The sequence below is a fragment of the Branchiostoma belcheri genome, unplaced genomic scaffold (assembly GCF_001625305.1).
Source record: "Branchiostoma belcheri isolate BF01 breed outbred unplaced genomic scaffold, Haploidv18h27 scaffold588, whole genome shotgun sequence".
Lineage (NCBI taxonomy): Eukaryota > Metazoa > Chordata > Leptocardii > Amphioxiformes > Branchiostomatidae > Branchiostoma > Branchiostoma belcheri.
In genome coordinates, this window is record NW_017804229.1 from 1 (window position 1) to 12,500 (window position 12,500).

At 38.1% G+C, this 12,500-nt stretch overlaps 1 pseudogene; it reads right to left on the reverse strand.

Moving 5' to 3' along the window:
• Window positions 1-135: 135 nt before the first annotated feature.
• Window positions 136-12,500, reverse strand: part of LOC109481935 — an 18,350-nt pseudogene continuing 5,985 nt past the window's right edge.

Sequence of the window (12,500 nt, forward strand, 5' to 3'; positions counted from 1 at the left end):
CCCTCGCAAGATATCTAGAGCTGTTTGTTTTTAAATGGATTTGTGCAATCGATTATTAATATAAAAGCGTAATTTGTATAGTATTTTAATTTCCAAACCCATTATTCACGTACTTCGGTAAACATCTGTACATACCTTGCTTCGTGTCAAAGTCGTCGGAAACTCATTCATGAAGAGGAAATAGCCGGGCGTTTCTTGCTGAACCAACTAGAGAGGGAAAAAAGTCATAAACCTCTGGATACTAAATATGGTTTTAGTTTATTATTTACATTATAGAGTAGATTTTTAATAAGGTTGTATGACGTAACTCAGCAATTAAACAATCGTTTCCATGCCAAGAGCACACTGGTAACTACAACACACTCCCCTGGAATGATAACCTCTATTCAAAGTTTCTTTTCTTTCCGAAGCCCGGTAGATAAATAGGCTAGTTAGATAAGTTTTTTTTCATATTTCCGGAGACTCGAAGCTCATGTAAATAAGGTCCGTAATTTAATGGGGGCTTTGGTTTCTAAGCAGCTACCATCACGTAGCACGTGCGATTTTTATCCTACAATTATATACTTTTTTCCTCACCCCGATTTCTGGACAGAAGTTTGACATCTCCAGGGAGTCTGCAGTTTGTCCTTGCTTTAGGCTGAAACAGATTTGCATGAAATAATATAAGAATATACTCAGCGTCGAATGCTTTTTTCATGGTTACAGAAAGTCTGCGACGTTTATATGGACAAGAGAAGCATATTTTTTAAAGCCTACTGTTTGTCCGAGTTCTACTGCATGTAGACCGCTTCCTTGATCTTTCAATAAGGGTCTCTTGGTCCGCACTTAGCCAATATAACTTTAAAGCGGGCAGTAGGGTTGCTACGCTTCCTGGCCCTTTTTCGGAAAAAAATATTATAGACCAAGGATCCCGTAATGCGCATAGAAAGATTTAGGAACCAGTCAATATCCAGTTGGAATGCCAGGATGGATTGTAATGAAGGTTGGGGGCTGTCGAAGTCGTATTTACCCCTACTCCGCAAGGAGGCGGGGAAGGCCAGAAGACTCAAACAAGCCTCGACCTAGTCTCGCGAGACTTGGTCACCCCGTGTACGATGTACGACATCAAAAATTTGGAGGTACGTGTTTCTTTCTTTCTTTCAAAAAGAGTCACTGATTGTGGAATATTCTACTAGCTTAAATGTCAGGCAGATTTCATTATCCAACAAAATCGAAGCCCTGAAATTACACAGGGTATCTTATAAGTAGATTCAAGGTGCACATCCGTACCTTTCTGGCCGTAATGCATTGATACCTAAATAATTTCTTCATCAAACAAATCATTTATATAAGAACACGTGTTTGCAATTAAAGTTATTATAATAAACAACAGACTGATCCTCACGCTCATTCCATCTCCGTCAAAACGTTAAGTAGACAAGCATTAAAATGCTTATATTTAACGGTAAAGTTGCCCATCTATTCTTTCACAAATCGAGAATTGCTATGCTACCATCAAATAAACTGTTAATTGTGAAAGTTATAAGCTTTATATATGTAGTGTGTCAGCTCTATATTTTTATGTATACACAGCTCATTTACATGATGCATGCACAGATCTCCTCCACATAGGCCGGGTCGGGCACACCAACAACCTAACGGAATAAACAGAATATTTCATATAGTTGTATTGTTCTCAGAAAAACCTTACCGTAGCAACACAATCATTAACTCACTTAGGTATATTGTAGGAAAAGTCACGAAGTTTGGTGGTCCCAGCGCAAGCCGATCAGACGGTATCTGGCATCAAAGTTGGCATCCGTGTGCGTAAATGTTAGTCCTTTGTCAAAGGAACGTTTTCGACCATGCATGTTTTTCCCTTTCGGTGCTTGAAGGATGACATTTGGTAGAAACAAAAATATGGAATGAAACATGGCTTGAATTGCCATTTAACTGCAGTACCAAGTTTTTATTTCAGCACCAAATTTAAAGAAGACCTGAAAAAACTGTTAACAAAAATAATATATATGTATTCTGTGTCTCGATATTTTTTAACACTTCTGGCCAAATAGGTTTTAAAATGAATGACACTTTTTTGCAATCTTTTTCGCACGCTTTCATGAGTTTTAGGTCCATAGGGAATTATTATCCATACCATAAACATATTTTAGATTATCCCATGATATCCATAGCTTCAAATAATATGCGTCAATTCACCGCACAATGTTTCTATTGTAACAAACCATGCATTGAAGAAACATCACCTTACCCTGACATCCTGCACCTTAGGATGCTTGGACAAATATGACTCAATGACAGCAGGGTACACGTTTCTGAAACTCTTTATGATCATATCCTGCAGATAGAAAGGAAAGATGGAGGAAGAAACAAATGTGTAATCAAAGAGACATAATATTTTCTTAAAAACAAGTACTGCATTATTTCAAAGATTTAATATATATTTTTTATGATTGATTTTATTAATCTAATTTAAGCATTGACAAAAGGGAAAAACCAATAAAGTTATAATATTATCTATAAGAGTAAACCTATTCTTACCGAAACTCTGCCCAAAAGCCTCAGGACACCTTTTTCATCGAGTGCGCCAATATCACTACAGGTACAGAAAATTTCTCCTTTTTATTACGCGTTTCCTATGGTTTTTTTTCTTCCGAAATTTTAGCCTCCTTATGACACTATAGAAGGAAATCTAAAATATTTAAATATTCATCTGTTTTTGTTATAATCACTCATTTTTGACATAAATTTTTTTGTGTTGTGATTTTTTAATGTACGAGAAGCTTTCACGAAGTATTTTTTGATAAAAGACTTTTTAGGTAAATATTCGGTATCATCTAAGACAAGCAACAGTGTTGCAGGTGGAAACTAATAACATTAATCGTATATCAGAAATATTGGTAAAAAAACTCAATTATACACATTTACAACCATCGACATACATGTGCATCCTGTTGTTTTTCAATTACAACTATCTGGACTATTCATTGCATGTCAACATCAACTTACTTATTCTTTGCACGTTTGAAATCATTAGAGGTCTTAAACGTATTATTACAAATATTAGCCAAAGACAGTCATATAGTGTAACAACATTCAGACAGACGGTTCTTAGATATTGCAGTAGTGCTAATAATACGTAAACAGTATCACAATGATGTTTTAAACGTCACATTCCTTTATCCTAACCGTATTACATACCCAGTTTTGTACCATCCGTCAGCTGTCATCGCTTTAGCTGTTTTCTCCTCGTCTTCACGATAGCGTTTGAACAAAGAGTACCCCCTCACATAGACCTCTCCCTCCTGGCCTAGTGGTACGACCTGACCTTCGTTGTCGACAATCTTCATCTGTAAGCGGACAGAGACAGAGAACTGATGAAACAAAACATCTTTACCGTGGCAAAATTAACATATTTAAATCACCCATAATGGTATATAGCTTCTAACCGTATTTGCTGAAAATAAATATGCCACCATGCTGGTATTACTAAAAACACTACAGAGTGGTAGATTATATAAGGCAAGAAATTATTTCAAAGTAAGTAAAGCATAGCTTGAAATGGATACTAGCGTCGTCTTATCTCTCATAGTTCACTGAAATTTATATTGGTACAACAAGACTGACAAAATGTACCTCGATACCTAAGCGTGGCATTTAAAATTAAAAACAGAAGGCAAATCTCTTACAATGTTCCGTGTACATAACTTATATTTCATAAGGCCGCAGCTGATTCTAATTGATGACATTAGCGCGCGCATTAATTTTAGCCTAATTTGGAAAAAAAAGGTGACCTCTGACGGTCATGCCGAAAATTGCCAAGGATGTGTATTGCAATGTCGATATCATCGGATCGGGTATATACAGGTGATTCTCGTTAAATTTTCATTACTTCTTCCTCTTTTTACCTTCGCCAAGAAGGTTATGTTTTCAGTAGCGTTTGTCCGTTTGTTTGTTTGTTTGTTAACAGCATAACTCAAGATGGGTAGGTCTTGATGAGACCTAGAAATGATTAGATTTTGGGGCCCCCTGGCGGCTTTCCTAGGTACTGCAGCAGACCTTCCTGTTTTGATATCTCGTGATCTGGACATGCTAGGGTCACGAATTTTGGATGGCAGATAGCTCTTGGAGTAGGGAAGAAGTGACATTAGTTTGGGCCCCCTAGCGGCTTGTTCTGGAACTGCAGGAGCATTTGTTAAAAAAATTCGAAGGAGGATAACTCAAGAACCGTTTGACGGATTGTCGTGACTTTTGGTATGTAGGTAGCTAAAGTGATGCTTGACATAATCAGATGACAATTATGCAAATCAGGAGCTAATTTGCATAACAAATGAGGAAATTCTATGAATCTGCTTTATTCGATAATAGGACTATGAAACACTTGTGACATGTTATTGAGAACGGAAAAAAACATCTGAAGATATAGACTATGTAAATGAGGACCTAATTTGCATAATTAGTGGGAAATGTTTATAACTTTATAGTTGTAACTGCTGGGAATTTTACACTTGGAAGCTAAGTTAAGGCGAACATCAATAACATAATTTATTCAAATCATGACCTCATTTGAATAATTTATGAGGAAGTGCTATAATAGCCTTTTTGTTAAGATAAGGCTGTTATTGGTTGGAGAATATGATCAACTAAAATAATCGATACAAATGAGGCACGTATTTCCAAAATCGATTAAAATTGTATAATTCGTCAACTGCAAGAGTTAACATCATTAGGCGAAGGTATGAGATCGCGGAACTCTTGTTTAATCATATTACGTCATAACAGTATCAAAACTGTTGTCTTGATTAATTTTACTAATATACCATCATCTAAAAGTTCGGTGGTCATACAATATACCGGTTTATGACTTCAAAGGAGGGGGGGGGGGCAGTCCAGCGAATTCCAAAAAGGCCGGTTTAGAGAGGGCTAATGTTTTGTCTTTTACTTTGATGCAGTGGTGTATTTCATTCCTTTTATTTGTGAACATGGTTGTATATAGAGTTTTACGTAATGTAAGAGTTATATTTCTAAACGTTGTTTCAGAGAGAAATGGATGTTGTAATAGCAAATGTAGTACAAAAAAGGTGGGCCATTTTTTTAACAACTTTCGACATCATTAACCCTGTTCAACAATAAATGACAATTTCTTGTTCAGGTTTATGATGTCTAAATTTGAAAATTTGCCCGCCTTTAATTTTGTTTTAGCCTTATCGCATTAGATTTTGAGTTTGCAGAGAACAGTATTCATTAAATTTACTTGCTTTGGCCTAATGAAAGGAACTCAATTTACACGCTTTCATTTATTGAGTACACAAATATTGCCTGGGCAAAGATTTTATATAATGTCGTTGGCAAATGTCACACTTCAAAAACAGGGCAACCTGTGGGAAGATTACTTGTTGGTCATGGCGAAGGGACCCTCATGATTTTGGGGCTCTTTTATTTGCATTTCTTGGTTTCCTGTACTGGTGGGTATAGCAAACTCGGAATCCAGCACTCTTACAGGGCAGCGTAAATGTTTTCTTTTTTAATATTCATTACGACGGCCCAAATCATCCCGACTTCAAAGCCCACGAGAAATAGTCCCGCCCACTTTCCTAAAAATCTAAACTCAACGATTCAAATTCTTTTGGACATGCAGACGTTCTCTTATTAGTTAACCCGCCAATTGCTCTTCTTTCATTGGTTGAAATGATTATTGTGGTGGAACTAACTTCTCAGTACCTCCGCATGCTGTAACAGACTGCCTACGGTGGAGCCTTTCCCTTCCGCAACCTTGTCGGCTGAAGTCGATGTTAAATAGATGAACTCCGTGCCACCATAGCCAACCTTCGGGTAGTACAATGAAAATTTTTTTTTTTGTCGACGATCAATGCCAAAAGCAATGATCTATAAGAGAGTAAACTTTATCAGACAATCCTTGCTAGAATCACTATAACGACATGCCCAGAAGTACCTACAGATGTCAGACTAACTTTAACTGCTTTCTTTTATTCCAACAGCGTTTCGTGACCAAGCATGGCGACGACACACTTAAGTTATATTAACTTATTTTATGCCGCCACCAACACAGAGCACAAATACAGAATGGACGATGATCATTTTCACTTGAGTTAAGTGGGGAAAGTCGTTCAAAGTGTCTTTTCCACAAGGGCACAAGATCGGTGCATGTCAGGACTCACAAACCCGGGACCTCTTGGTTTCGAGTCGAGCACTCTGCCACAACGCCTCACGACCCCACTACTTATGATAATATTTGGAAAAATATATGCAGGACTCTCTCAACCAAAAAAAGGATATAGTAGGAAATAAAATATAATTATCATAACGGATGATAGCTCGTACAACGAAAATAGCTTACAAACATCTGTGTCCTCGGCAGGACTTTTGCAGCGTGATCAATAAGACACTTCGGTGTTACGTTCCCTGTGACAAGTACTGCAAACGAAAAAAAAATTAACTTAATGACAAACATATAAACACACTAAAAATGTCGTCTACAGGTTTCTTGTCTCTTATGGGTATCTGGGTAATTCATATTAATTTTACTAACAGTAATAGTTAGAATAATTTACAGTGAAATAGAAAAAAAAACAATTAGCAGGGATTTTACAAGTATAGTTTAACGTAACATTAGTGTAAAATTTCAAAAGGAAAATGCAAATATGTGGATAGATTTTACTGCAATATTTTGCCTACGACTAACGCATATCGAAAATCTTATGTAAGATCGTTTATACCTCGATCAAGTGAGGACAGGTCGTATTCACCCAAGTGCTGACTATGGACGAAGTCATGGCATTCTTTCACATACATTTGGCAGATCGACTTGCAGCTTATTAAAAAATGAATATCAATTATTATTATCACCTGACAAAACCTGTTCATCTGAAAAAGATTTAAAATAACGCAAAGAAGTAGACATTTAGTGCATAATATATGAGAACTGAGTCACCAACTAGTTATTTGCAAGAGAAGGTAAGAGAGAAAAGGCAAGAAAGCGGGAGGAAGAGAGAGAATGGGATAGAGAGAGAAAGAGAGAGAGAATGAGAGAGAGAGAGAAAGAAAGAGAGAGAGAAAGAGAGAGAGATAGAGAGAGAGAAGAAAGAGACAAAGAGGGAGAGGGAAAGAGAGAACGAGAGAGAGAAAGAGAGAAATAGTGAAAAAAAGAGAGAAAGAGAGAAATAGTGAAAGAAAGAGAGAAATAGTGAAGGAGAGAGAGAAAGAGAGAGAGAGAGAGAGAGAGAGAGAGAGATGACAACGCAACTGAACCCACCTCTCCTCCTGAACTGCTTGCATGATTTCAACAGGTGACGGTGATTTGCTGGTCGGGACAACAAGTGTACACCCGGCAGTGAAGGGGTAGATAACAGCCCATCGGAAGGCAAAGTCCGGGTAAAGTGCTGTACCCTTTTATTATAACAAAAGGATATGGAACTTTTTTCAGAATGAAATACACAATGTAAATCGTATGTCAACAACCATACTACTACTGCACATATTGACCAATTTTACCTTAACTTACAAGTACTTTACATGTGGTATGAAATAAAAAGGTGATTTCAAAATTGGTATTACTCAATGGAAGCTCATCGGTAAGACTATTGATTGATACTCAACGAAATTTCCAAAAAGGCCAGTTTAGAGTCTAATCATCTTAGCCTAATGTAAAACAAGGTATATTTCTGATATGTTAGGGTGTGGCTGTTATTACATCTCATTATGCATCATACGCAACATCGGTATCAAATGTAAGTAAATATGTTGCCCTACATATAGAGTATATCAATTACTTTTGATTAATGCTTTTATTTACATACTTTTTACATACATGAATCATCGAGCAGTGCATGTTTTTTCACTGGTTTACCTTATTTGGCAGACCGAAAGCCTTGCCAAGGAAATGGATGTTATTATGGATGGAAAAAAGTGCTTATCTCAGCACACTTTGGGGGACCGGTACTTCCCTGTAAAACATAAATTAGAGCTTAACGACCTTTACCAGACGATGTTAACATGTTCACTGGCGATCAAAGCTTAATCTTACGTATTGTTTACCAGGAATACTTGGTCAAAGCTCTGTCAATAAAGTGACGCCCAATCATCAGTCTTTCATTTTGGAGCCAAACTTTACAAACCAAGCATAACTTAGTGTCTTCTAAAACAATACTTCGCTATTAGGTTTAAGTCTAAACATTCAAGGAAATATACAATAACACATGAAAACCATTCCAGCCTTTAAAAAATAAGCAAAGCTAAAACTTACATCTTAAAAGTTTGAATTAAAAAAAAAACTTCCGCTATTTTTCATCGGTTCTAAAGTGTGGTCACAAGACTTGGGAATCAAAGGTCAAACAACACACGTACCTGGACAGGGTTGTTCCAGATAGCACGTCAACAGAACATGCTTTTTTTTACGGTTTTCGTTTTATATTTAGTCAGCCTTCATCATGATCTCAACCGTTTTTTGGACGTTTGGAAACTACAGACGCAGTGTTAAGCTTATATACCTAAATACGACTTATATGAGATGTTCTGCCGAAATGATTTGAACAATACGGGCGTCAGGGGATGGGGGCAATGCTGGTTAAAATCAGGCACGGCTCTTGATACGCTAAAAACGGTTACTTAAGGAACTTGATGCTATTTTGAAAACAGTCAGGCATTTAGTAAGCATGCACTACCTGACGTTAGTTATACTAGAAAATATTTAGAAAAAATCTGGTTTATGAGCACCAATTAGTCATATGCAAATAACTGAAGACAATTTTTTATGGTGAAAAGAAAAAGAAACAAGAAGCCATAGGTGACAATCCTCCGTGAAGTTTTATACATTTCAACAAAAACAAGCGTCAACGCCAGACCTACTGTAACCTGGTATCCAGTCTGATCGTGGTCGGGGCCGTAAGAGCTCGGGGCCGTAAGAGCTCTGGCCCGCCCGCCTCACATAGGTTTTCCGGTGTGTATTTCACGAGAGATTAATTAGCCCTCCTATCGTGTTGGGGGAAACCAAATCCCCAAGCATACTGTCTCTGATTAGCGTAACACTCACTGGGCGGGGGAAGCTCTTAGAGCCCCCGACGACACAACCTGCCTGAACACCCCAATACCCCCAATCACGATCAGACTGGATACCAGGCTAGACCTACTGTGCAGACATTATAATTAGGCAACGGTTAATACAATGAGGGCGCGTCACAAGCATAAAACATACAAAGAGCTAAATCCATTACTGCTCCCAGGGCGTGTAAAGATACTGTGCTTCAAGTTCGAAGTTCATTCTAATTACACACACACAATCATTGCATTCACATAAAGATCGGACTATCATGGTCGTGTCTAGTAACAAAGACAGCCCTACCGTCTTAACGTGCCTGTACCTAATTAAGCGCGCCTGGAACAGGCCAAATTCCAGCAACAGTGGCGGTAAGCACCGCGAGTGTTACTACCGCCGGCCAGATAACCAGGATATCTGCTTACAGTACCTCTGCTACCAGACAACTGCCTAAACCTACGGCCTATTCCACAGGATTGTAAAAGTAGGGATGTTTCTAAAATATGCATTTACTTCAATATCAAAACAGCTACGGTAAAAATAAAAAGACGTGCATCATCCCGGACATAATGCAACACCACATGCGAAATTACACAGAAATGCGACGTACGGAAGAATGCGTTTTGGCTGCGAACATCTTCCAAAAAACTTGGCATCTCTTAACCATGGGCAAAAACATCTGGAACCACTTATAAAAACCACCCCGTATCTGCATGAACTTTTACCCCCCCCCCACTGCTATTCCAAACAACGCGTTTTTCTGGACTATTCCAATTCGCCTCGTAATTGTAGGGGTGCGTCTGCGATATTACATTGACCGCGAAAGCAGCAACGGCAAAAATACACATTCGTGCATCAACACGGGCATGCCCGCAGACGGCGTATAAAATTGCGTGCCGATTACACAAAGAGAACCCAGTGTTTTGACTGCGAACATGAAAAATCAGCCGATTACAACACTCCGTCCGGAGGTCCTGACCTCCTTCACGGAGTAAAAACGTGTCAAGACAGTATCGAAGAACGCAGAATTGCCGTAGGAATAGTTTTTCATACGGGTTGACAATCCGGAACCGTGGTTAATAGTTATAGCTTACCGATGTGAATCCCAACATGAACGTGTCGTGGCAGCTGAGCTGGTCCTGCAGAGCCCGAACTTCAGCCAGACGTGCTTCATCATTTCCCAGGGTCTGTACTTCTTCCATTGTGTAGACGCCGGTTCTTTAAAAAAGTGTACAGTGACACCTTCACAAAATCTATACGTGCATTGATGTCAATACTAAAAAATAAATGCTCATCAAATGTATATCATGTTTTGCAAATTAGCTGGCAGACAACACATTTGCGGTGACGAGCACACACACAAACACTGCGTAAATTATGACATCCTTGGTGGAGTAAACAACCAAGTAACCTCACCACACCTTTCAGAAAAGAGTAGGGGTATACCCCTGTGTGCGAAGGTCTAAGTAATATTTCATTATTCACTACGGACTTTAAGAAGAGTAGTATGAAATTCACACTAATGATGGAGATCCTGAACAACCAAAATAAACTGTCCTTACCCTGTTGACGTATCTTCAAGAACAACGATACTGGTCAGCGTTGGGATTCTGAGTGGAGATCAAAAGGAAGAAATGACAATAAGAGTATTGGAACGTTCCCATATCACTGTGTTCCAGGTTCCCAGACTCGCCAGCCCTACTTTTTTTTCAATCTGAAATTTAAAACCACCCACCCCCAAGACATCACACATTTTTAGAACCATTCTTTGTTGAGTAAATTTGACAAAAAAAAGTCTCCCTTTCCCAAAACTCACCACTGAACGTGTCCCCCAAAAAAGGAGTAAGTAAAATGGTTAATATCCGCGCGCACATGCATTTTCGGCCGTTTCCAATAAAAAAGTTATCAGCCATACTACATAATCATTTACGATTTAGTACAAAATAGTTGCAAAATTAGGCAACATATACCGTAAGTTGCAAAAAAATTGAAAACAATGTCAATGTCATGTAGAATGTCAAAATTAAACTAGAAAGGCCAATATTTGCTTTGGAGCAAATACAGCGATGGGTTCACCACATTTTACGACATGGCAGGGAAAGAATGAGAAACACAAGGGAAAACAATGATTTACATTGATATAACTATAATATGAAGTAACATACAACTAAAACAACAGTTGGATAGCTATTCCCTACTTTATTGGTTAGGATTTTTAATTGCATAATGCAAACTGTTGATTTTCCAAAATAAAAAACGTTAACATGCCCCGCATTCCAATGCTGGAGCAGAAAAGCTTGAAATACCTACCAAAACACTTGAATAAAGACATACTGTCAGTATGGAAATGCTCTGTGCAGGTGTTAATCAAGTTAAATCCCAACAGCCAATCAGCAAGAAATGCTCTGTGCAGGTGGAAATGCTCTGTGCAGGTGTTAATCAAGTTAAATCCCAACAGCCAATCAGCAAGAAGTATAGAGGAAAGCTGCATGCCTATTGGTTGATGCCCTGCATTCCATTGTGATGACTCATGCCCAGACGTGGTAAACACGGCACACTAACACAGTAATACATTTGCTATAACACAGCCAAAAAACTCAAATAAAACCATTCTAAAAGCCTGTATCACAAAAATTTAAAAAACGCCTAGGGGTATTTGCCCACTGTACCTCCATACCAAATTTCAGGACCTTAGGCCCTAAAATGAAGAATCCATTTAAAAAATGGCAGGAGAAGGAGAAGAAGAAACATCAGACTAGAAAGGCCAACATTTGCTTCGGAGCAAATGTAGGAATTTCACTCCATACCCTTCCCCAAGCAAAAATGAGAGATTCCAAATAAATCATACTGCAATTATACAAGGACAAGCTGTTTGAATCTCGACAGGTATTTACAAAACTGGCACTTGGCAATTATCTCCCTTTTTTTTACAAAGATACAACGACACGCACTTTAAATCTCGACAGCTTTACTTTACACTTTTGACGAGATTGTAACTACTAATAACGGAAGCAAAATTTTCACGGCCTGAGAAAAATGGACATGTTCACGGAACTATATATTCACGGTGGTGACAGTTGCAGGAAAAAGAAAGTCCAGGAATTATTTCCTAACTGTAATGATAAGTTCACAATACAGAGGTGACAGTGAAAACCGTGAACATTGACCCCCCGCTTGCGTTGCGGTACAGTGAAAAAAAATCGGGAACTACAGCAATCAATTTACTGAGTATGTTTGCTTAGTTTCCAGATGTTTTGTACTTGTAGTTTTTAAATGAACGAAAACCGATGCGCGCACAGATGTTACTTTTATGACAACATCAAAGTGATTTTGGTTGTATGTTGAAAAAATACAAAAGACTAACATTCGAAGTTATTGAAATTCTTGAGTAAGAACAATCAGTTTTGGAATGTTAAAAGCAAAGCAATGGATATTAAAACGATATTAAAAC